This window comes from Ixodes scapularis, unplaced genomic scaffold (assembly GCF_016920785.2).
Source record: "Ixodes scapularis isolate PalLabHiFi unplaced genomic scaffold, ASM1692078v2 PGA_scaffold12__126_contigs__length_90152505, whole genome shotgun sequence".
Taxonomy (NCBI): domain Eukaryota; kingdom Metazoa; phylum Arthropoda; class Arachnida; order Ixodida; family Ixodidae; genus Ixodes; species Ixodes scapularis.
The window spans coordinates 32,055,063-32,078,105 of NW_024609838.1; the positions used below are offsets into that span (position 1 = coordinate 32,055,063).

General features: G+C 46.0%; 1 protein-coding gene across 1 annotated transcript in view; it reads right to left on the bottom strand.

Moving 5' to 3' along the window:
- LOC8032095 overlaps positions 1-23,043 on the bottom strand; it is a 303,464-nt gene that overhangs the window by 178,426 nt on the left and 101,995 nt on the right. The gene's annotated exons all lie outside the window — the stretch shown is intronic.

A 23,043-nucleotide genomic window follows, 5' to 3' on the forward strand; every position in this document is an offset into this window, starting at 1 on the left:
TCGCCCAAAGCTCAAAGCTCCCACGACGAGCGAGTTTAACCGACAACCTACCACCCCGAGGCAACAGTTCGCGGGCGTACAAACACACGTGGGTCGGCATCAAAGAAGACGACCGTCTCGTATAACAATCCAAAAAAAAGAAATAAAAGACCCGCCCCGGACTTTAGTATTTCTTTATTCTTTTTCTGTGCCGGAGGCAGCGAAAAACGACCAAGACCCTCGCGTGGAAACGCTACCTCACCGGAAAGCGTGGCCGCAGAAGCTATGGCGTCATTATCTTTGTCACTCGACGAACCTGGATTTATGGACAGTCTAGGGTTACCCGCGTTCGACGGAAAAGCGATCGCGTCCTGCAGGACGTGTAAGTGCTTGCCTCTCCCCCTGCGCGCGCCCTCACGTTCATCGTGCAACTAAAGTCCCAGTGACTTTACGTGCAACAAGGTCTGCGAAAGAAGGGGCAGGGCGTCCAACAGAAGCGCCCAGCCCAGACCAAATCAGTAAGATAATTCGAATATTAGCAATATTTGATTATGCCAATTGTGCGTCGCAGTATCCTGGGTTCAATCCTTACCCCTGCCATGCAGTATCGATCCCACAACGCGTCCCCCCAAAACAATTCAATGTTTTCTTTTTTGTTTTTTTTAAAGGAAATATGCATTGCCGGACGCTTGAAGTCCAAATCAGTCGCCAAGGTTTCAGCACTGACCGTTATGTTATTCAAATGTTATAAGTGACTTTCTGCAATTTTCAGGGCGTAAAAAGAGGCCCATTTTTGCCCGTTTACGGTAACTGACGCCATAGAGCTCCGTGTATTCCAGAGCTCTGTCGGCTGCCATTTTCCCATTGAAAATGTCAGAAAATCACTTATAACTCTTGAATAAGGCAACGGTTAGTGCTAAACCTTTGGCATCTGGTTCTGAGCCCGAGCGCCACATTTGGGCGGAAAATGAACGTTTGGCCATGAGTAATTTATTTTTGGAATAAAATAAAAAAAATATTTCTTTTTTTTTTAGTTTGGGTGGGGGGGGGGGGGGGGGGGGACGACTGTACATTTTACCGTAATGCGGTCCTGACTAACGACTACGCAATGCACGTTAAAGACCCCGGGCTAGCAGCTGTACTGCACTGGCAAAATATTTCGCGCAGATGCCAGACGACCAAGAAGGCTGACCAACTCCCTTCCGTCTGAACATTCACACAAAACTACTTTCGCAAATGGTTTGTGGGAAACTAGACACACCAAACTCCCTACGACGGTGGTATACGCGCTTTCTTCTCGATTCATCTAAAATAAAGAAAGGATTAAAAAAAATTTCGGACAATAAAATTAAAAAGACACGATTGCAACCATACAACACACCTTATCGACGGAGAACGAGCCCTCGAGAAGATACCCTATGCAAGATGGCGGACGTATTAATGGTTTCCAAAAGCGGCCGGCATTTTCCCGAGAGGAGTGGTCGCGCCTACGGCACACGGAGCACATTCACCCGTAGCCGAGTTCTCCCAGCGCAACCAAGGCGCGCTTTTCGGTACCACCAGCTCGGCCAGCCAGAGGCGGCGGCTGGAGGTGTCACGGCTAGGGTGATCGAGTGCTCCGAAAGTGTCAGGTCCGCTCCCAGAACGAACTAGCCTTTGGCCGAAACGATGCCCCCTGTGTGTTTTGTGCTACCTTAGAGACTTTTTTTTTTTTCTTCTTTTTCTTGCTGATGTTCCCGCGTCGGAGGCTAGGATGCATAATGGGCCCGGATGACGCGTCTTAAAAGACCGGTGGGCGCTTGCGCGTTAATGACCAGTGTTGAGCAGTGGAAGTCCCGTCGCAACCGCTTCTGTTTTTGTTGGAGGTGACAATGAAAGGGATTGGAGGTCGTCGACGCGCTCGTTGAGAGCGGTGTTTAGCTGCGGGCGCTCATCTGAATCTGAGCGCGCTTTTGTGTTCTTTTTCGGTGGAAGATGTTGGATAATGGGATCAAAGCGTGTAAGCTGTAAAGCGGAAATTGAAAAAAAAAAAAGAAGACAGCAGGCAAATTTTAAACGTGGGTGAGAGAAGAATTAACATTTTACTTTTCTGCACAAAAAGAAGAAACGAACTTGCAGTCCCAAAGATATGAGCCGAGAGACTGACAGAGAGGAAGAGAGTATAGCGAGCGGTCAAGGCAAAACGCCGAGCTCAGGGCCGGCTTGCTAGGAGCAGCGTCTCAGCTGAGATTGAAGGAAGCAAAGCGCTGTCAAAGCCAACGCACGTGCTGAGCGGGACCCAAAACCGCGTCTCAAGACGCTCGCGCGTCTAAGCCTTTACAGCACTTTCTTTCCCCCAGTGTCAGCTGAGACGCTGTTTCTAGCAAGCCGGCCCTGGTTCGAATAAATAGACGTAAAGCCAGATGCTTTTGGAAGGCTAGAAGCTAGATGGAAGGGGAAGCCTCGACAACCGGTTGTCTATAGAGAGTTGAAGCTAGGGATGGCATTGCACTATCTCTATAAGCGTTTGTCTTGGCGAGACATAACAGCGAATAATTTGTAGACCTCCCGTAAACTCACCGCAAATCGTACAGAGATAGAAACGTGAAAACTGGTAGAAGCGGAAAAAGAAAACCTAGGAATGTGCCGCTCCTTTCACCGTCCGGACAGGCCGCAGATCGATAACAGGTGATACGAAAATCCGCGCTTCGCGAGTCGGACGTCGTGGGTTTCCATCCCACTCTTTCATTTTACGGTATCGTCGATGCGTTGTATCGGCTTGAATTCGTGCAAGTATGTGCGAATTAAAATAGGGCCGTAAGTGAAATATCATAAATATAGGACCAAATCAGTTTTCCAAGCCTGGGTTGGTGGCGGTAGTGATAACGCGCGACTTACCTTTTGTTTTTTATATAATTTTAATTCTCAATACGAACAATTTGAGAAAATATAAACGCATATAGATAGCCCTGAGTTACACGTTATCTCAATCGTCATATTCATTTACACAAAATTCATAAGCATAATTAACATTCAGTTGGTGTAAAAGTCATCCTCTTCCCAGTGAGTAATTTTGTTCAGGAAACGTAAACGAGACGCTTCTACTGTTGCCTTCCGGTGACGGTAAAATAGATAATGCTGGTTTTATTTTGTCTCTAAGTGATACATTGCTAAAGCGCATTTGTTTCCGTCGTACGGCTTCCCTCATCGTTACTTTTGGTTTTCACAACCTACAAAGCACTGTTTTGTTTTTCTCTCTTTCCCAGATAAGCGGGAGACAGCACCTCCATGACAACTGGTTTCCAAAGATGCATCGCGCCTCATTTTATTTTTATTTTATTTACTTTTTTAAATATTAAATTGATGAGTCATGTAGCCACAGAAAGTGAAAAGGTGACAACCTCGTCTTTCAAGCTCCCCTTTGTCCCGGGAACCCCGACACCTCTAAACACCAACTTTCCGGAACTTATTTTTCTTTTCGAAGCCGTTATCAAGTTTTTTCTGTCACGAGCCAGGACAAAATTCGCAGACGCTATCCTCGGTATCACCCTATGATGGACCGCAGTGGACACTGCGAGCCATCGGAGCCAGCCCAATGTAAAGTGGGCGTCACACGACCTTCGGGAGGGACACAGTGACGCGCGAAGGCACGTAGTCACGTGATAAGGTTTACAGCGCATGATTGGCCGGGAAGGCTTGGATATCGCCCGCTGCGGTCCATCCTAAACCTAAACGGAGTATAGATGCCTCCAGAAAAATCTTAGGGGGAGCGAGGGAGAGTCTACAGCTGGCTTTATCGAACGATATTTCATTCACGCTAAACTCCCTGACCCGTCCTCTGCGATACAACACGCACAAAAAGCACAAAAGAAGACGCAAACACCCACCTAAACGTTCACACCAGAAACAAACAAACCACGTGGGTTCAGGGGGGGTGGAGAGAGAGGAGAAGTTTGGGTCAATGTGCGTGAACGACTGCGAGCACCACCAACAAGAAAAGCGCTATAGCGATAACATAAAAAATGCCCAGCGACGACGTAAAGCCAAACTAAAGAACTGAGAGGGAAGTCGAGGAACGCGGCTTGCCCAAGGTAGAGCAGACAGCTCCCAGAACGAGAGCCTAAGGTATGGGCTACTCGAGCTTCTAGGATGAGTTGACCGAAGCCGAGGCTGGACGGTCCAATCGCCTGTCAGGAATGCGATGCGTCCCAGAGTTCGCCGAGCTATATGGACCAATCAGCAGTTGGGAATACGACACGTGACTCCTACTCGACCCAGTCAGGCGTTAGATATACGATCCATGAGTCCATGACGTGGGCTCTTGGTGGCATCCTCGCATCCATGGACGTGCCCTTCTCCTCGGTCCATGTTCGGGGGAACGCTCGCGGAGGACGGGGCCTATCTGGTGAAGCAACCGAGACGCGTGGGCAATCTCGAATTTCCTGGGGGCCAGTTGAGCCCGAAAAAGACGGACCGGCTTGAGGACTTTGAACGGCCCAACTGGGGATTCCCCATTCTCCACGAGAGAAGAAACAACAAGAAAGGACACACGCAGCAACAGAAGCCCAGATGACGAAAGAGATAGCTCCGATGCAATAGGCGTTTCGTGTTCCCTTTGTTATTTGTTTGTTTGTTTATTTCGGTGTCAGTGTGTGTGTGTGCGCTCGGCGGCGCAAGTTTGTCTTGTTGCTCTCGAGTGTAAGTTCTTCTCTTAGGAAGGGAGTCAGTGTTTCGGCTGTTTCCCTCGCATCGACCTCTAATTCATATTTCTTTTTTTACCTATTTTGGTTGTTGATGTTTGTGCATTTGGGTGTGTTTGTGTGTGCCTAGCGCCTCCTTAATTCTGCGCAGCAGACGTAGCCTTCTCAGTTGGCGGATTTTAGGTCGATGGCTCCCTCTCTTCCTAGGTTTTCAAGCGTATCCTCGCGTGCGTGCATGCCTGGATCGCATGTATGCTTGGATATATGTTATATTGCCGCGTTTATTTCGATGGCTGCGTAGAGAACTGAGTGCATACTGGTGTTCGCAAAGGTGTATGTGTGAGGCTGCATATGAAAGGTTCATATGCGCGTGCCCGCGTATATACACCTGAATGAGTTTGAATTCTGGCACGCATCCAGAGTGCATGAGTAAGTTTGCTATACGTATGTGAATCCTTGTTCGGATAAAAATATCGGTTTCGTGTCAGGCTTTCAGGGTTTCGCGTGCACCTCTGTGTGTGTGCTCTGGTATATGCATATGCGCGAAAGGAAGAAAAAAGTATAGCGAAGAAGGAACATATGACCCTTGTAAAAAAGAGCATGGGCGGTAACGAGAGAGAAAGAAACTCCACTTCCGAGCGTCGAAATGGGGAGTTCCGAGAAAATGAACGTGAAAGAGAGCAGTGTTCCAGCTGAAAACTGAAGGCTAAACATACATAGAAAGTACGGGATAAAAAAAAAAAGCTAATACTAAAGCAAACTAGCTGATTCAGAGCCCAAAGTTTTAGAACTAACCGTTACCTTATTCAAAGGTTATAACCGATTTTCTGAAATCTTCAATGGGAAAAAGGTGGCCGATGGACCTCTTATAATACACGGGCGGAGAATGATAAAATCTGCGTGAGAAGTATTTTTCGTTTTACTTACTATATCGGGTAGTTCTTTGCTCGCCGTTGGATCGAGCAGACGTACTGGTATTGAGATGGTCCCGGCGCTTTTCGACAGCGCATGGAGGGGATCTGTGCTGCCAATTCGAAAATCTGGTGTTTAAATCAAAAAAATTATCGCCGGTTGTGGTTTTGGGCGTTTTGTACGGCACTGTGCTCAGGTAAGCCATGGCATTGATCAGAACGATTGGCATGCTACACAGGATGTCGATACGAGTCCAGCCGTAAGGCCAATACGAAATGGTTCTGCTAAGAGTCGCACCGTGGCGCCCACTAGCTCGTCGCACGATTCCAAAACTCACTGATAGCCAAGAAACGCAGGGTGTAGCGAGTCCCGGGCGTTTTATTTTCGCTCTGAATCTAATGGAATTGCAGCATTGGAGAATAAAAACATAAAAAGAAAGAATTAAAAAAGTGGCGTGTATTCTAAGAAAACATCACCATCTTCAAAGATTTTTTTGACGCCCCAAAGAGCTCGTTCAGATCGTGAAAAACGTTTCAGTCTTGTTTTTACATCTCAAGCACTATCGCCCCCTAGCGCAGTAGAAAGGCAACTGGGAGATGAAGGCCTTCTTTCTATCAAAAAAGATCTTAAAAGAACCCCTTACAGGTTTTTCACGAAGAACCCTTTTAGGGGTTGATTAAAAGAACGTTTTAGGCTGCAGAAGATAGACATGCCGAAGAACGCCTACCAGTTCTTTTACGAACACATTTGTTTAGAGTGTGTGCATAAGTCACGACCTCTGACTATCTATGCGAATAGAAACTGAGCAAGAGGAGACGACTAGAGCGCGGAGGAGACGTCAGAACACCAAGCTCTGGTTGGAATGATTAGTGGGTATATACCTAAAGCTAGCTGCATTTGTCTCCGCTGCATTCTTCCAACGGGTTTGAATGCGAGAGCCAAAAATATCGGACGCCGGCGTCCCACATTCTAACGCATTCGACGAGAGCGGTAGAGAAAAAGGCAGCTTTCGTCTCACCTGCACCTGTCGAACGCGTACGAACGCGGAACGCCGGTGTCTGGCGTTCGGCTATTCGGACAGCAAGTCGTCTGCTTCCTGCGCAGGAGTTGCGGAGAGGGTATACCTGAATGCTAGATGCCTCGAGGTCTACCCACTATTTTTTTTTTTTTAATCAGCAAATAAGAGCTCGGCGTTCTGTCATCATCACAACTCCTCTGAAAGAAGCAGACGAATTTGCGCTCCGTATAGAATTCGAACGCGTTCGACGAGTGCAGTGGTGACAAAGGAACCTAGCTTTATACTCCGTTCACCAAGGGCCGTATATAGAGAGAGTCCGGTCAATGGGAGGAGCGGGCAGAGCCAGGGCGTGCACCAGACGCAGCGAGAAGGCTTGACATGCTCTCTTGGCGAACCAGAAGGCCGAAAACAATCCCCTAGCGGTGGTAACGAGAAACACTTTTAATAAGTGCGACAGAGTTAAATGGAGTAACTCTTCGTGGTTGGAAATATAGCGCACGTGATGTTTCGATTATGATCAAGCAAAAAGATGTAAGAATCGAATGTGCCGCTCGAACTTTGTTTTGAGGACGGAGTCTGACCGCAGGGACAGCATTTGCCCGGCCCTCGGCGCCTGGCGTACGGATCACGTCGATCGCTCTCCTAGATTTTGATCTTGCGTGACCGTAATCGAAAAATCACGTGCACCATATCTTCAGTCACCGAGAGTTACGCCGGTGCACTTATTCATTTTGTTTCTCGCGATCACCGCCAGGGTATTGATTGCCGCCTTTGGCTGGCCACATTCAAATCTGTGAAGACGCCCTGGAACACGGCCAGCCTGCTTTCGGCCAATGGCTCCTCCTCGTTTGCCTCCTACATTTCCCAATGAATGGCCAAACACTTTATAAATGTCTCTGCGGTCACCCTTAAGCTGAGCCTAGAAGTTCCGCCTTCAGCGGAAGTTTGCTGGCTTTAGCAGTGTTTTGGTTGCGCGTGCCTGAGCGTTCACACTCGTGTTAGCAAGGGCGGAAGGTCGTGCTGAAGGCGGAGCTACTAGTCTCAGCTTAAGGGTGAACGGAGTATATGTCTACCCAACAATCATTCCAACTGGAGCTCGGCGTTCTGACGTCCCCGCTCTCGCCTCCTCCTCTTCGTCGGTTTCTCGATGCAGAAGGAACAACCAGTAACAGTTTTTAATGCCCTGCCATTTTGGGTGACCTAAATGCACCAAAAGATGCTGGATATTTCCTGCTATATAGTTCGTTTCACGTTCAGTCCGGGACGGAGCCGACAATATGAGGTGATGGAAGCAACGAGACATCGTCAAAAACGCACCGTCATGGCGCAGACGATCGGGTTGAGTATGCGGAGAGCTAGTCATCTACTTCTTGCGCAGGAGTTGCGATGGCGTTAGAACAACGCCGAGCTGTGATTGGCTTTGATTGGAAGGATAAAGGGTAGACCTCAATGCTAGATAACTCGAGGTCTACCCACTATTTTGGTTTCAATCCGCCAATTAGAGCGTGGCGTTCTGACATCATCGCAACCCCTGAGCAAGAAGCAGACGAACTTGCGCTCCACATGGGCAATATTTTAACCATGGAGGGTGGGGACGAGGACACCACGAACACAAATTTTGAATATTTGTGTTTGTTCTGTCCTCCCTGTCCCCACTGTCCAGGGTTAAAATAATGCCATTATGGTGTTCGTCGTGTTTCTGAACGTGTTCCATCATTGCTGAACAAATCACAAACAAAAAAAGGCCCCGTGACTGGCGCTTTTGACGCTGTTTGATTGGTTCCACTACCTCGTGCCGTCGGTTGCATCTGGACTTTGAAACAAAGTCTAGTCTCGGAACGAATACTAAACCTAAAATACTTTTATTCATATAGAAACTCTCGCAAACAAAGTCGCAATGCAGAAAACGGAGGGTAAAAAAAAATTGTGCTCCTCTGATTTCCAATTAATAGTATACACATTTGCTTCTAGAAAAGGAAAAGAAAAAAAAGTTAGCAGTTTCCCAAAAAGTAAAAAGTATAAATATATATTGCGGCTTCTACGAAAGAGGAAAAGTGAGTTATGAAACACTTTCCGCCGAACGTTTTTAACTGTCGCCATTCCTTTGCCCATAAAATAAAAAGGCCCAGAAGAAGCACTTGCAGGATTGAGGATGCGTCTCGGTCGCAGCAGCAAAGGATACCATATATCTCTCGGAGAAGGACAATTTTTCTCGGATATGGCTACGACCGACTATAATCTCTTAATAACAATCCAAGCCTGCGTTGGAGGGCGGCAAGCTCTTGAGAATTTTTTTCCGAAAGCGGCGTAAAATTGTCATTAATCATTTTTCTCCGGAATTATGAAAAACGGTCCTATACCTTCAGACGGAACCGTCGGAGTGGATTTTATAAAGACAAATTAACCTCTCTTTTTTTTGAGGCAAGATTTTCTCATGATAATAGTAATAGCAATGAACTACTTCTTAACGTGAGCATACGATACTCGATGGTAAGGGCTAACCTTTGGTTTCTTTATCTGCTTGTCGCGTCGACTGCCCTGCCATATTTTTTATACGCCGCTTTACTATGCGATGGACCGCAACGGACGCTACGAGCAATCCCGGCCAACCAAGCGCTGGGAAAGAATCACGTGCCTGCGCGTTCCGCACGTACTGCGTCTCTCCCCAAGGTCACGTGGCACTCAGCTACCGTAGGATTGGCTCCCCTGACTCGTAGCGTCCACTGCAGTGCATTGTTACGCGAAACGAAGTACAGTAACAAGATGCACAGTCCGATTCATTTTTAGGAGACAAAAGTTGCGGTTTTGCGAACTGTACACAGACATGATTATGATCAACTTTAAATTAAAGCGCCACTTTTTAAAATTTTTTTGTTTGTTTTTGTTTTAAACCCCACTTTCCGTTTCGCTTTCCTTTTACAGCATTTGTTATTGCTGTTGTTGTTGTTTGCAACTTGGAAACATATTTTTTTCAGAGTCATTAAAGAACTTTTTTTTTGTTTTCAAATAGAATAAAAACAAAACAGTAAGTTCTCCTCCCCAGAAAAAAAGAAGGAACCGTAGCAGAAAACAAAATAAATAGAGCAAGCCGGGAAAATCATTTGAAGTGGCAGTTTCCTTTAATCCAATTTGTTCGAAGTTCGTGATATATGGCCCAGCCCTCTTGAAACACGGTATTTTTCATCAAAGCATTCTAGTTGGATTACCGACTCTCTCTACCCCCCCCCCCCCCCTCCCCCCTTAAAGAAGGGAACCGGTAAAAACGTCCTATCCGCTTCTTATTCTGCGATGTTATTAGTTATCGACTGTGTGGCAGCATTGTGCAAGATATGGCAGATTACTGTATATATATATATAGTTTTTTAAGTTGTCGGTGGTTATATTTATGCTGGAGTATAACGCGTTTTATGCTACTACCATAAAACTACACGCTGCCGTTGCGTTGCGCGCTCCAGTTTTAGAACTCTAACAGCATTAAGTATCCCATATTAAAGAAGCTGTGCATCGACATTGGATAGGAATATTTCTTACTTTACACCAGCTTCCTGGCACTACAGTGGGACCCAAGAATACTCGAACGCAACACCACTGACCATGAAGCGTCTTCGTCGCGGCGGAATTCAAAGAATGAAAGCGGAGCTTTTCTTTCAGTCTCTCCTTCCAAAGCCACCTTTTGCTCCTTCGCAAAATTTGATGACGGAACTGTGGGGACAATGGCAACAGTACGATCCCCAGGAATGCGTCATCGAGCTTTGCGGTGACGATATTCAAATGCTGCTCACACAGCGGACGCGAAGACTGCGTACGCATTCGATCTGGGCTCGAGACAATCGATGCCTCGACATGCATTCGGGTAGTGGCCCGTGTCCAATCGCTGCAACGACGGCAATAACCGAGCCATAACAATGTCTGGAGCTCAGCGCGTGTTCTGTGCTTTGCCAACTATGATCAACATTGGCGGCATATAGACCGTTTTACTGAAAGAGGGCGAGAGCGAAAAGGGGAAAGGGCTACCGGCGTTTTCCCCCTTTCTGATTGTGTAGAAAGAGTGAAAGTCCCGGATGAGAGGCTTCGCCGGTGTTGGGTGTCTGCCGTGCCCGAACTTCGTTCGCGCTTTCTTTCCTGTTTTAAACTCGCAAACCTAATTAGAGCCAGAGGCTTCGACGGCAACAGTCCCCCGGTCATCGGGACACCATTGCTGGGTCATAGGGTACAGGAATAAAAACAGAAAGCATAGATTACTCTCCGAGGACATATGTAGCTTGCAAGGAATCCGGCAAGGCGAGATCGGCTGCAATGTCTTTGAGCTCCATCGCTTTCCACATGACCCCTGTGTCCGGCGGCAGTGGATTGCGTCCGTAAACCGAAAAGGCGTTTCCTCAACGCCATCCTCTCGACTTCGCTCGGAACAATTCGTGAATGGAGCGCGCACCGAACGCTGTACCGCCGATGAACATGGGGTACGCTCGCAATGTGCGTGCGAGTTTTCTCATGATAACTGCTGTTTCAGCTTGTAAAATTTCGTAACTGAATTTATCTTAATAGTGATAATTTGCAGTGCTGACTGACTCGATTTTATCATCTACAACACTTAGTGGAAGGCTCATTTCCGCCGCCGGGTGAGGCTGGAAATTGTTTAAAACGTAGTTCTATTGTTTGTTTGTTTGTTTTTTAATCGCGATCTCCTGCGCGAAACCAGAGAGCCGGCAAAAGCGCTCCTTGAAGTGCCGCTGGTGGGTTGTTTCCGTTGACTAAGGCGCTTTCAGGCGCTTGATAGTCGCTGCAGGAACGTCTCGTGTGTTGCGATCTGCGTTTTCGAGCCCAGTGTGCACGTTTCTTTGTTTGAGTCATGGCATCCGCCAGTGTGGCGACGGGGGGAACAGCGGCAGCGAACGTGCCAGCGATAGAAATTGGAGGTGAGTACTCAAAATATTGCATCAAATAGTAAAATAATTCTTGGCTGCTTCGAGGCTTTCTGCGGTTCGATAAAAGTACATCTAGAGCGTCTTCGTCGTTCATTCACAAGGAGATATAAGAACAGGGACACGAAGATAAAAACAGCACAGCAAGACGATATGTAGCAGCTGCGGGTGTTTACAAAGTTAATTGAGGTTCCCGTTTCGTGTATCGCTTGTTGATTACAACTAAAAGCGGCTACGTTGAAATAGGCCCATTGCAAGCAAAAATGTATAAATGGTTTATCATTTCCAGTCATGCGGAAAGCAATGCAGCTTAAATACATTCCAGCCGTACTTGCCTTGCCGGATTCCATGCAAGCTACATAGGTCCTCGGACAGTATTCGACGCTTTCTGTCGTTATTCGTGCACCCTATCACCCGGCAATGGTGTCCCGATGACCGGGAGACTGTCGCCATCGAAGACCATGGCTCTAATTAATTTTGGGAGTTTGAAACGTAGAAGAAAGTGCGAACGAAGTTGGGGCACTGCAGACGCCCAACACCGGTCAAGCCTCTCATCCGGGACTTCCACTCTTTCTACACAATCAGAAAGGGGGAAAGCGCCGGTAGCCCTTTCCCCTTTTCTCTCTCGCTCTCAAAATGGCGCTACCCACGATAAAACGGTCTATAATCGGCTCCAGATCACGTGGCCGCTTGTTCAGCCTGCGAGTTGAGAAGGCGAACAGTGCTCGTTTTTCTTTAGGTTTTTGCTGAAACTTTTACTGCGTGGGGAAAAATCCGAACGCTTGTTTCATACGTCATTAACGTCAGGGATCTGTTTTAAGCGGTATTTGCGCAAAATACAAGAATTGTTGCATCGCCCCTTTAAATGAACTTAAAGCCAGCAGTCTGCTACGATTGTCATATGGCTTGAACGGCGGTTGTTTGATAACCTCAGAGGCGTATATTGGGAGAGTCCCGCCAGTTGGTTTGGCGACGAAGGCGATGGAGAGGAGAAAAGTGGAGGAGAGGGAGGAGAGCGTCGAAGGAGGACCAAAGAGGAAACGACAGCCATTTCGACGCAAAACGCTTTCGGTGCACAGCACTGTTAAAGCTACACGTCGTCTCTTACGGGCCGACTTCTTTTTCGCCCGAATAAAAGGTTGTGGTCAAATGTCGATAAAACTTCATTCGTTAGCTTTTTAACCCACCGAGGAATAACGGTACGTAATTTTCTTGCCAAAGCCAGCGATGTAAAAATAAATAACCGAAATTTAGATGCCGATCCCACGCATTCCGTCAGGCGAATTCAATCGCGCGCTTCGTGTCCGAACAATGGCGAACTCCAGTGCTCGAATTCGGGCTTCTTCGGTCTTCCCCAATTTTGACGAGACTGGCTCGGAAAGGGGGGAGTAATTTTCGCGAATTATCGGCGGTATTTACCCAAAACCCGAAACATCATGCGTGTAGCGTTGTCAAGATTATTTCAACCCCGTGGTGAAAGGAAGATGCTGGAAAGTTCAGAAATATAGGGAAAAGCGAACGCGGGTCGGGGAAACCCGATAGTGGTGCCATCTGTGTAAGCAGTCACGAGCGTTTGCAACGCAGTCTGTCGCACTCAAACGCATATACATGAGCCGGCCCGTAATGAATTGGAAGACAAGAAAACATTTAAGGTTCGAAAAAAAAAAAGAGAGAGAAAAAGTTAACGGCGTTTGGCAGACAGACGTTGTCGACGCGCCATCTCAGAAATTTGCCGCGATGTTCTCGGCGAACCGCGAAGATATCTGGAAAACGTCAGACGGCTTTACCGCACCGCGCAACAGGCCCAACTTTTGGACATAAAACTCGCGTCCACAAAAACAATGCAAGAGCTTCTTCTTCTTTTTATTTTTTATTTTTTTTTTTTTTTGCCTGCCTCGTCATTTTTAGTGGAGGCGTAGAGTGAAAGAACAAAGTAAAAATAAATTGAGCAGTAACTCATTTTTGTTCTTTCTCCTTTTCAGCGCTCTGCGAGCTGCATTTTGAGAAAATTAAATTAGTGAGTTGCGTGTCTTTTATCAAATTATTCTATCCGTACCAACTGCGTCCCGTTTAAGCCCATAATACGCTTTTTTTTTTTCTTTTCTTGATCACAACGATTTGAGTTATTATTTTTATGTTTAATTGTGAGGAGCTAGAATTATCAATTTGCGACAGTAAATAAAACATATAAAAAATACGCTATTTTGTGTGTCGTTCGGCAATTTGCTGTCAGTCTTAAAGAAAAATAAGCCTTTCACCTTATTTCCGTATTTGTTTTTTTTTTCCGTTGAAAACGGTGAACAGTAGGATTTTTTTTAAGGCATATATTTTACTTTAACTTGCACAGTACTTGTATCGTTTTCAATACACTGCGCATGTTAACTTAGTCTCCCGTGTCGGACCGCTAAAATACGTCATCGAAGTAAATTCGACGTGCTAATGACATTTTTTTTCGTTGTTCCAATTTGGGCAAATTTTAGAGCGTCTCTCAATCAACCCCGTTATACAAACGACTCAAATTGGATTGGAACCAACTTTATTTGTGCCTGCAGAGTATGCGCGTCGACCTGCCTACCCCCAAAGCGAACACAGCGCCACGACGTGCGTGACGTCAGCAAACGAAGCACCGGCCTCACCTAACATGAACTAGATTATAAAGTCTGAATAACTGGCTGAAGTTATAAAGTCTTATGTGCTGCATTTCTGGCGCTACCTAAACAAGGCCACGCTGTACAGATTGGACAGAAGTGCCGCGTCCGCGTTTGACCTATAGACCAACACGCGGCCCTGACGTCACGCAGCTGCGGTGGCGCTGTCGACGGCACTGCGCATGCGCAGACGCTTCACTTCGCGCGAATTCAGTTTCCACGCACGCGCAGTGCCAATACTCGGTGTGGGCAAACGCGGGCTTGTTTGGAAACAGCGTGTCGCGGCCCTGACGTCATGCAGCTGCGGTGGCGCTGTCGACGGCGTTGCGCATGCGCAGACGCTTCAATTCGCGCGAATTCGGTTTCTGCGCACGCGCAGTGCTTACATCTGGTGTGGGCAAACGCTGCAGCTTGTTTGGAAACAGCGTGTCGGTCTACACTCGTGTTTTTCGTTGATCGAACACGAGCCTCGACCGAAAGGTGACAACGCAAATTGTCCCATCTGCGCCCAGCGTTGGTCTTATTTAAGGGGCGCCAAAACATTCAGCACTCCAGCTTTCTCATACACAGAGTGCTTGACTTTAGTTTGCTATTTTTTCCCCATTTGTTTCTTTTTTTTTTTTTTTTTAAAGTGAAGTTAGACGAGTCCCGTCTTCACCTTGTATTTATTTATCAGGTTCGTCGGACATTAGATGAGGGGATAATCAACACGGTGACTTGATTAATTAACTAAAGTGTCATCATTAACTTTTTTTCAATAATTCCAGGGGTCATGTCGGAGTTGCAGTATCGACGGCAGTTATTACTAGAGGTCACGCCAATTAATAAGCAAATTGCGAAGATGTAGTCGTTTTAGAGACATTAATCAATCAATTTTCGCGAGGTTCCGTTCAATTTACAAGTCGCGCTCAAAAAGAGCGCCGCAAACTGCGCGGGCACTGTCTAGAGTGACACTTAGAGGAGTGACGTCGTCGTTTAAATCACGTCGTCACTATCTCGGAAGCGTGTCCTTGGCGGGCACGTCGTCGACACGAGTGACGACGTGACCTAAACGACCGCGTCACTCTTCCATGCCACCATGTGGGCGGGGCTTGATGCGATCACTCGCACTTTCTAAATCATGTGAGAAAAAAAAACGCGAAAATCGGTCGATTAATATCTAAATAACCATTACCTTCTCGCAAATTCTTTAAATATAGGTCTAGCCTCGAATTGTAATTGCCGTCAATAGAGTGATTCCGACGTGACCACTAAAAACCAATAATTAAAAAAGTTAATTAGGAGATTTGAGTTCATTAGTCAACTTAGAGTGACGATATTATTCCCTCGTTTAATGTCTCATTTGAACACCTTTGCGCAGGGTATTTGATTAAAATCAAACACCCTGGGCAAAGGTGCTACATTACAGGAGCGGAGCCACTATTAATACAGTTCCACTAAATACTGCACAGAGTTTATCCTTGAACTTCACACCCTACAAGACATGATATAAACCGCACTAACACTCGCACTAAAGACACGGTGATCGCTGCGAACATAACGACGGAATGAGCTGCGAACACTCATCAGGTATGTTGAAGCATGTTCACTTCATACATATCTACGCTTCGAACATGTCTGGAGGCAGCTTTTCTTTTAATGTTTAATGTAACTTAATGTAACAGGATTGTTGTCAAAGAGAGAAATGTGTATGTATCAGACAGTGCGTGAAGACTTTTTTTTCTTCGATGCGTCACCAGAGCTTTACTTTTTTTCTCTCCGTGCAATGGCAGTAGCAAAAATAGAAACAACAAAAAAGAAAAAACAAGCAACGCTCACCCTCAGCTTGCAACCAAAACAAGAGGCCATGCAATCTGGTACCGATTATATGCCGCAAATTTTTATTATCACACGCACCCCCCCCCCCCCCCCCCCCCCCCCGTGTTTGGCTTTAAGCACAGTGCAGGGTTCCAGAGATTAGGCTTTAGAATAAGGGGCCCGATGTAGGTTTGGGTCCCCTGAGCCAACATTCTTAGCATCTATCTTCAGTTTACAAGCGCCACGGAAGAGCGGCGTTCGCAAACGGTTCTTCTCTGTTGTCTGCGCGCAAACAGGGCACACAGGTGGATAGTATGCAGAGAGCAGGTCGCATAAGACGCCGAGCGCTGATTGGCTATAATAGAAGGATAGTGGGTAGAATTTAAAGCAAGCTGCCCTGAAGTCTACCCACTATCCTTCATTCAGACCCAATCAGAGCTCGGCGTTCTGACGTCACCACAACCCCTGCAATAGAAGCAGACGAACTTGCGCTTCGTTTCCAGCATCATCAGCGTGAACGCCTCAGCACGGCAGCGGAGAACGAACGTTTTCGAACGACGCTCTTTTTGGGGCAGACTTTCGAGAAAACTTTATGTGTACCCTAAATGCCACGATAGAAACAATTTCCACCTCATGTAATGTGCGTCCAACGTTCCACCGGTTGCGCCGCTGATACCGTCGCGAGCGCCACTGCGCGCGCACGCGCCACGAAAAGGCACCAGGCGTTCTAGCAAGCTTGTCAACTTATCTCGATCGAGAAACTTTGCCCCAAGTTTGTTTCATGACCAAAGCGAGGCCCCCTCTTCTAAAGCTCTCTACTGGCAAGTTTCGGCTGTTCCCGTCACTGCAGCGATTTGACACAGGTCATTAGTCGAGTGCTCGTCGAGACAATGATTGTCATGAGACAAAACCAAGTGCCCATGCAGTACTCGCGTCCAGTCTATGGGCCGAATGTTCTATGACAACAATGCGATCCCACGTTACTACGTCATCAAGTTTTGCGGAGGAGACTGATAGGAAGAGCCTGCTTTAATCAAATGAAATTAAACCGAAACAAAGAAGCGTTCTAGTCAATGGCGTTGCGTACGAGTGTTCTTGGTGGGTCACATTACTATATCAATACCCTTGTGTAAAGTGAGAAACGTTCCGGCGAAATATCGTTGCACGGCTCCTTTCACGATCCTGGCGATTCTTTTTTCTCGTTGATTCCGCTCGTCTAAGGAATTTCCGGTCTATCTTGTTTGTACGTTCCTTCCCGTTCCTAATGCGATTTTTGTAAACGTGCCCTCTGGGCCCTCTACGAGAGACATTGTTAGCGCGAACAACGGAGTCTGGATCGCGCCGTGTCATCATCGTGCCTATTCTTCTCTGGGTCAAGCGTGAGAGCGTGAGTCGAGTGCACTCGGGCAAGGCCTTCAAAAAGACGGCCCAGTGCGGATCCCCGTTTTGACCTTTGTAGTATGTTTGTCCTCTTTGGTGTCCTTGTTCCCTGGCACTTTTGGTATTCTTGACCTTCGTGGCTACAATTCTATTATGAGGGACCGCGGAAGTGGTGGTCGGCGGCTGCGCAGCGAGGTCGCCACGTTGTACGACGTACCACATCATACGCACGAAGAGATTATGTACGTGAACTTGGTTAAGTAACCGTGCGAAAGCGTACATTGTCGTACACCTCTTGTTTGTTTGGTTTTCCTTGCAAAAGGGTACTTTTTTATGCCTCATACTTATACATAAATCACCTGCTCCTATTACCCTTACAAAAATATGTATGGACACTTCTAGGACGTTCTATAGAGCAGCGTCCATAGGTAGAACAAAAGGCGTCTATAGGCGTAGACTTGTACACGTTACTGAAAAATAGTAAGGAATTACATTTACAATTACTCAAGGCTAAATTGTAATTTATTACAATTACAATTACCCTCGCATAAAAGTAACTGACCGTTACTCCAAAAAGTAATCCGTTACTTTCGCGGCGTTACTTTCAACATTATTGTCCTCAAGTAAGAAACAAAGGGAAGGGGGTTATTCAAGTTCTTATTGTTGCAAGCTGTTCCATTGAATGACCCTGAGTATTTTGAGCAACAGCTGGCACTCGAAAGTCTCGCCAGACATTTTGGGTTATTTCTTACTCAATATGTCGACTGCTACGCTGAACACCCACTGAACTGAGGCACTGGATGGGACTGCCATATTGTTCCTGATGAATGCTTTATGGTCTGCATTGAGCTTCTTCAGCAAAGCAATGGAAGTACTATTTACCTCGAAGATGGAACAAAGCTTCGTCGTTGCAGCCGTTGCTTGATATAAGAGAGCTTCAGTAAATCGTTCCGATTCCTCCGATTCCCCCGATAACAATATGAAGCATGTGCAAAGGCGGTGGCGGGGTATCGGGTATCGTTATCGGAGTCATCGGACCGATCTACTAAAATTCTCCATTGTCTAAATTGCAAAGCTGTGGAAGTCATCATGTCATCTTGCCAAAACTAGAAAAAGAACTGATTTATTTCCATCTTACTATACCTCCATATGTTGCCAGGCAAAAGCAAAACATAGTTGTAACAGTAAGGGGATAATTAAATACTAAATAAGGTTTGGCTCCATATTCTTTTTCGTTTGGTCATGAAGAGGACGAGCCTCGGTTGAGACATTGGTGAATACAAACAAAGTTCCTAGTATATAAATATAAGTACTAAAAAAAAAAGGACAATCAGAACAACTTACAGCGTCGGTTAAAACAAGGTAATGTAAACGCATGTTTGCCGTGTGTACCTTTTTGGTGCCGTTCAAAACCGCATGGAGCACGAACCGTCTGCAGTTTACTCCGGTGTTCTCCAGATAGACGTCCGCTGATGCCACGGGCAGCGAAGGGCAGAGTACTAAGTAAGCCGCGCTATGGCCCCACTCGCGAATTTCGCTCACCCCTCAAGCACGGAATATCAAGTCTACGTCAGCCACCATTATGTTTTATTTGTAAAAATATCTGCTTGAGATGAGATGCGTCCTGCTGGGGCAAAACAGAGAAAAAGAAGATAGGAAGACTATTACCATTTTCCAAGTGCTCGCAAAAAGCTGATTCATAAAAGGGTGACTGAGATGCAGATAACCTGGCTGGAATTCACAAATAAAGAGGGCCAACCCTAGACATGGTTGAAAAAACCCCGAGACTGCGGGTAAACGACACAACACTAAAAGTCTCTGTGTCGTTTACCCGCAGTCTCGGGGTTTTTTCAACCATGTGCAATGTACACCAGCTCGTTTGCGCCCTTACTTTTTGTTCACCAACCCTAGAGGTTAAGTAGCTTTTAAAACGGGATTACATAATGTGAAAGATGCAGAAAAATATACATCCTGTTTTCTAAGAGAAGATGGTAAGTGTGCAGCAACGAACGAGGATGCTTGCGGCAATAACACCTTCACATATTATCACATCTCTTTTAGTGAATTTTAGGGCAGACGGAGCGTTGTCTCTTGTTGTGACATTATGAAAATGGTCGTAGTCCCTATAACCGAGAAGGACATTGTTAATTTTTTTGTCCACTTAAAACCTCGAGCTTCTCGAAGAGGCACACAATCACTTGTGTCCTCCTCTCCCAGTTTTCGATCGCAAAAAAAACAAAACAAAGGGACTAAAAAAAGCGGATATAACTTGCCCCCTCCCTCCTTTTTTTTTTTTTTTTTTGTAGAAATGTTTATTTAGATTTTTTTCATTGTTGTTAGGGTCTAAAAAAAAAAATAGATTCAGGGGCTTGGTGTTGCAAAACAAAAAAGGCATTGCGCAACTGAAGAGTGCCAAGCCTCCCTTTGCGCTGGTCAATTTGCGTAACAGTGTCACTGCGCTCGACTTTACCAAAATAAAAACAGCCCTTTCTTTAGAAGGGGGGGGGGGGGTTGGTCCTGAAAAAGAAATGTAACGGATTACAAGGAATCCGTTACGTAAAAAATGTAACGGAATTATTTTAAAATTACTCTAGAAAATATGTAATTATTCCGTTACTAAATTACTGATAAATGTAAGGGATTACAAGTAATTTCGTTACTTGTAACGGATTACGTACAAGTCTGTAATAATAGGCGGACCACAATTTCTGTTGCCTCCGTGAAGTCGTTCTATGGCTGCCCTATAGAATATTGGCCAACGGACGTTCTATGGACGTCCTATTCTATGGATGAGGTGTGGTCATCCTATACCCTCTCTATGGTAAGACGCCATATAGAGTCCATAGGAACTCTATAGGGTGTCTACACAGGTTCTTTACGGTGTCTATAGGGTGCCTGCAGAAAACCCATACGAAGTCTACAAGGAGTCCCTAGGGAGTCCACAGGAAAGCCATACGAGGTCCACACAGGGTCCTCATGGGGTCTGCAGAGAAGCCATACAAGGTCTACAGGGAGTCCCTACACGGTCCGCAGAGAAGCCATTCAGTCTGCAGGGGGTCTGCTACGGGGTCCGCACCGACCAGCGTTTCTAGAGCAAGTCAGTTAGGAAACGCTAAAGAGCTTGCAATGAAAAAGCGGCACCGATCTGTGCTCGAAAACCGAACTAATTGCGATCGCTACGCCACCATTCCACCCGCAGCGGCCAGTCGGATAACTGCACGACTGCGTGTGTTGGTTTGGGACTATCGATATTCGACAGCATGTGACTGTTCTGCTTTTGCTTTAATCGGCCACTTTGGCGCCGAAACATATATGACAGAAGAGGGGTTTCAGGGATGCCGACCCCCATCTCCCAGGCGGACGCGCCGCGAATTGCAACCGAAGTTAGGACGCACCCAAGTAGGGACGCGCTACCTGAAGTCGCCGGTGAGGCATGGCTGTAAAAGAAAAATATTAATTGTGCCGCAAAACCCTGTAAGCTAAAAGTGTATGCGAACATCACGCCCTTGTCATTTTGTACTGATCTCCAATAAAGGTTTCTACAAAAAGAGCTCTTTCCCATTTGTTTTTACGAAAAAACGTGCTCTGTAAAAGTCATTTTAAAGAGTGTAGGGTCCTTAGGGGTCTGCAAAGAAGCCATACAAGGTCTATAGGGAGTACGTATGGGGTTCACAGGGAAGCCATACAGGGTCCACAGGGAAGCCATACGGGGTCCACACGGGCTCCTTATGGAGTCTGCAAAGAAGCCATACAAAGTCTGCACGGAGTCCCTACGGGGTCCATAGAGAAGCCACTTTAAGTGATGGTGGTACCGCGGTGTGAGAATCGCACTCCCTAGCTCCTGGATGATTGGCCTCATAATAAAATGGCTTGCCTACACTTTCCTGACGTGAAAAAAAACAACATAAAGTAAGGTTTTGATACCGCGCGTATAAAGCATAACTAGAATTACTTACGCGTCGCGCGCAGACCCAGTTTAGTATACCGCTGTTCTACGACGATCATCCAGGTGACCGCAATTTCGATAGGCACCAGTGCGCCCCCTATGGGTTGTGAAAGTTGCGAATATCTACGGGGGCCGCAGAGATCCACATACATCTACCTCCCACTGAGAAAGTAAAAACATTATACCGGCACATACTAAACACTTCCATCTCCACAATGAATATACCCTGAGTTTGGATATGCCTCCAGATATCAATGTAACATATTGATACCCGGAACTTAATTAACAACTCTTTAACTCGGACACCTCGCTACACCTAAAGAAAACGACTGCCCGGCATCACTTTATTAATGTACCAATATATAGCTCACACCATAGAGAGGCAATAGGATGTCCATAGACTCACTAGGACCATAGAACGGAAATATGAAGGAATGAAAAACTTTTTCTTTCGCGAAGATCTCTGTGGCGTTGTTGTGTCCATTCTGTGGCAAACCAGTGGTACATAGACGGTCTAAGAACTGTCTACAGAAATCCATAGGATGGACAAAGGGGTAATAGAACGGCAAAAGTATAGACATAGGACGGCCATCCATATTTTTGTAGGGGTATGTTCCTCTCTTAACCTAATAAGTAGTCAGTGATTAAAATTTAGCTGCTGATAACTTAATAGACACAGAAGGTGGATGATTATATGTACACTCCTTGGATCGTGGTCCGTTCTATGGCGATATCATGGTCGCATGCGCCGCAATTAAATTAACTGTAGGACTCGTCATAACCTGTGTTTTTTTAGATGTCAGTAACGATTGGGCAGGAGATCGAACTACAGAGGGCGCTTTACCGAGCTTGTTGTCTCCTCCGCCGATGCATAATAAGTTAATAACACAGCATGACAAAGAAATTGAACCTCGCCTATAGCACGGTCTTGGCACGAGCGCTTTGCACTGACCAGTGATTTGGTCGCACGAGGAGCGGCCTTCGAATCGACATCTTTGAGTTCTCTGATGAAAAACAAAAGAGAAAATTTTAGTTTGTTGCTACCACAGCTGACGGGTACCGTTAGAGGCGTGACTGTTCAATCTCCTCCCCAACAGTGACCGCGACGCTTCAATGAGCAATTTGATACATAGGTATACGAAAGCGAGCGACCTAGTTGCACTAAATGTTTAATCAATAACGATGCACCGGCAGGTATGAGCACCAAAGCAAAGGTCAGTATATTTATTTTGGAAATAAAAAAAAACTTGTATTTGAAGCAGTAATTAAAGAGCAAGGATCTATACTTAAAATAGATATAACTTGACTTCCAATGTTTCTTAGATTAACGTTTGTAAATGTGGGAATTATACTAGGGCGCTTTTCCTTGCCGCCGATGAACAGGTCAAGAGGTTGTTTTGCAGAGAGTCCACTGTCGGACGCCGACTGTACACGTTTCAAATATCGATGTTGATGTCGAACACATGAAAACAAAGGTATATGCCGCACTAAAAATGGCAGAAAGGTTTGTTTGGTTGTTTCTAATTTTAGATAGCATGTTCATGTAAAGGTGTGCCTTAACAAATTCTCGCATTCCTCTTAACCTTCTGCAACCTATATTAGTAGTAGTAGTATTAGTAGAAGGATTTCCGCATGTTCTTTCGCATTTTCAATCTAATCATCCTACTGATTGGTCAACAATGTTCGGCGCGTATATTTATTATATTTATTTTTCTTCAAATACCATAATCCATCGATGATGTCTTTCCCAATACTATGCAGA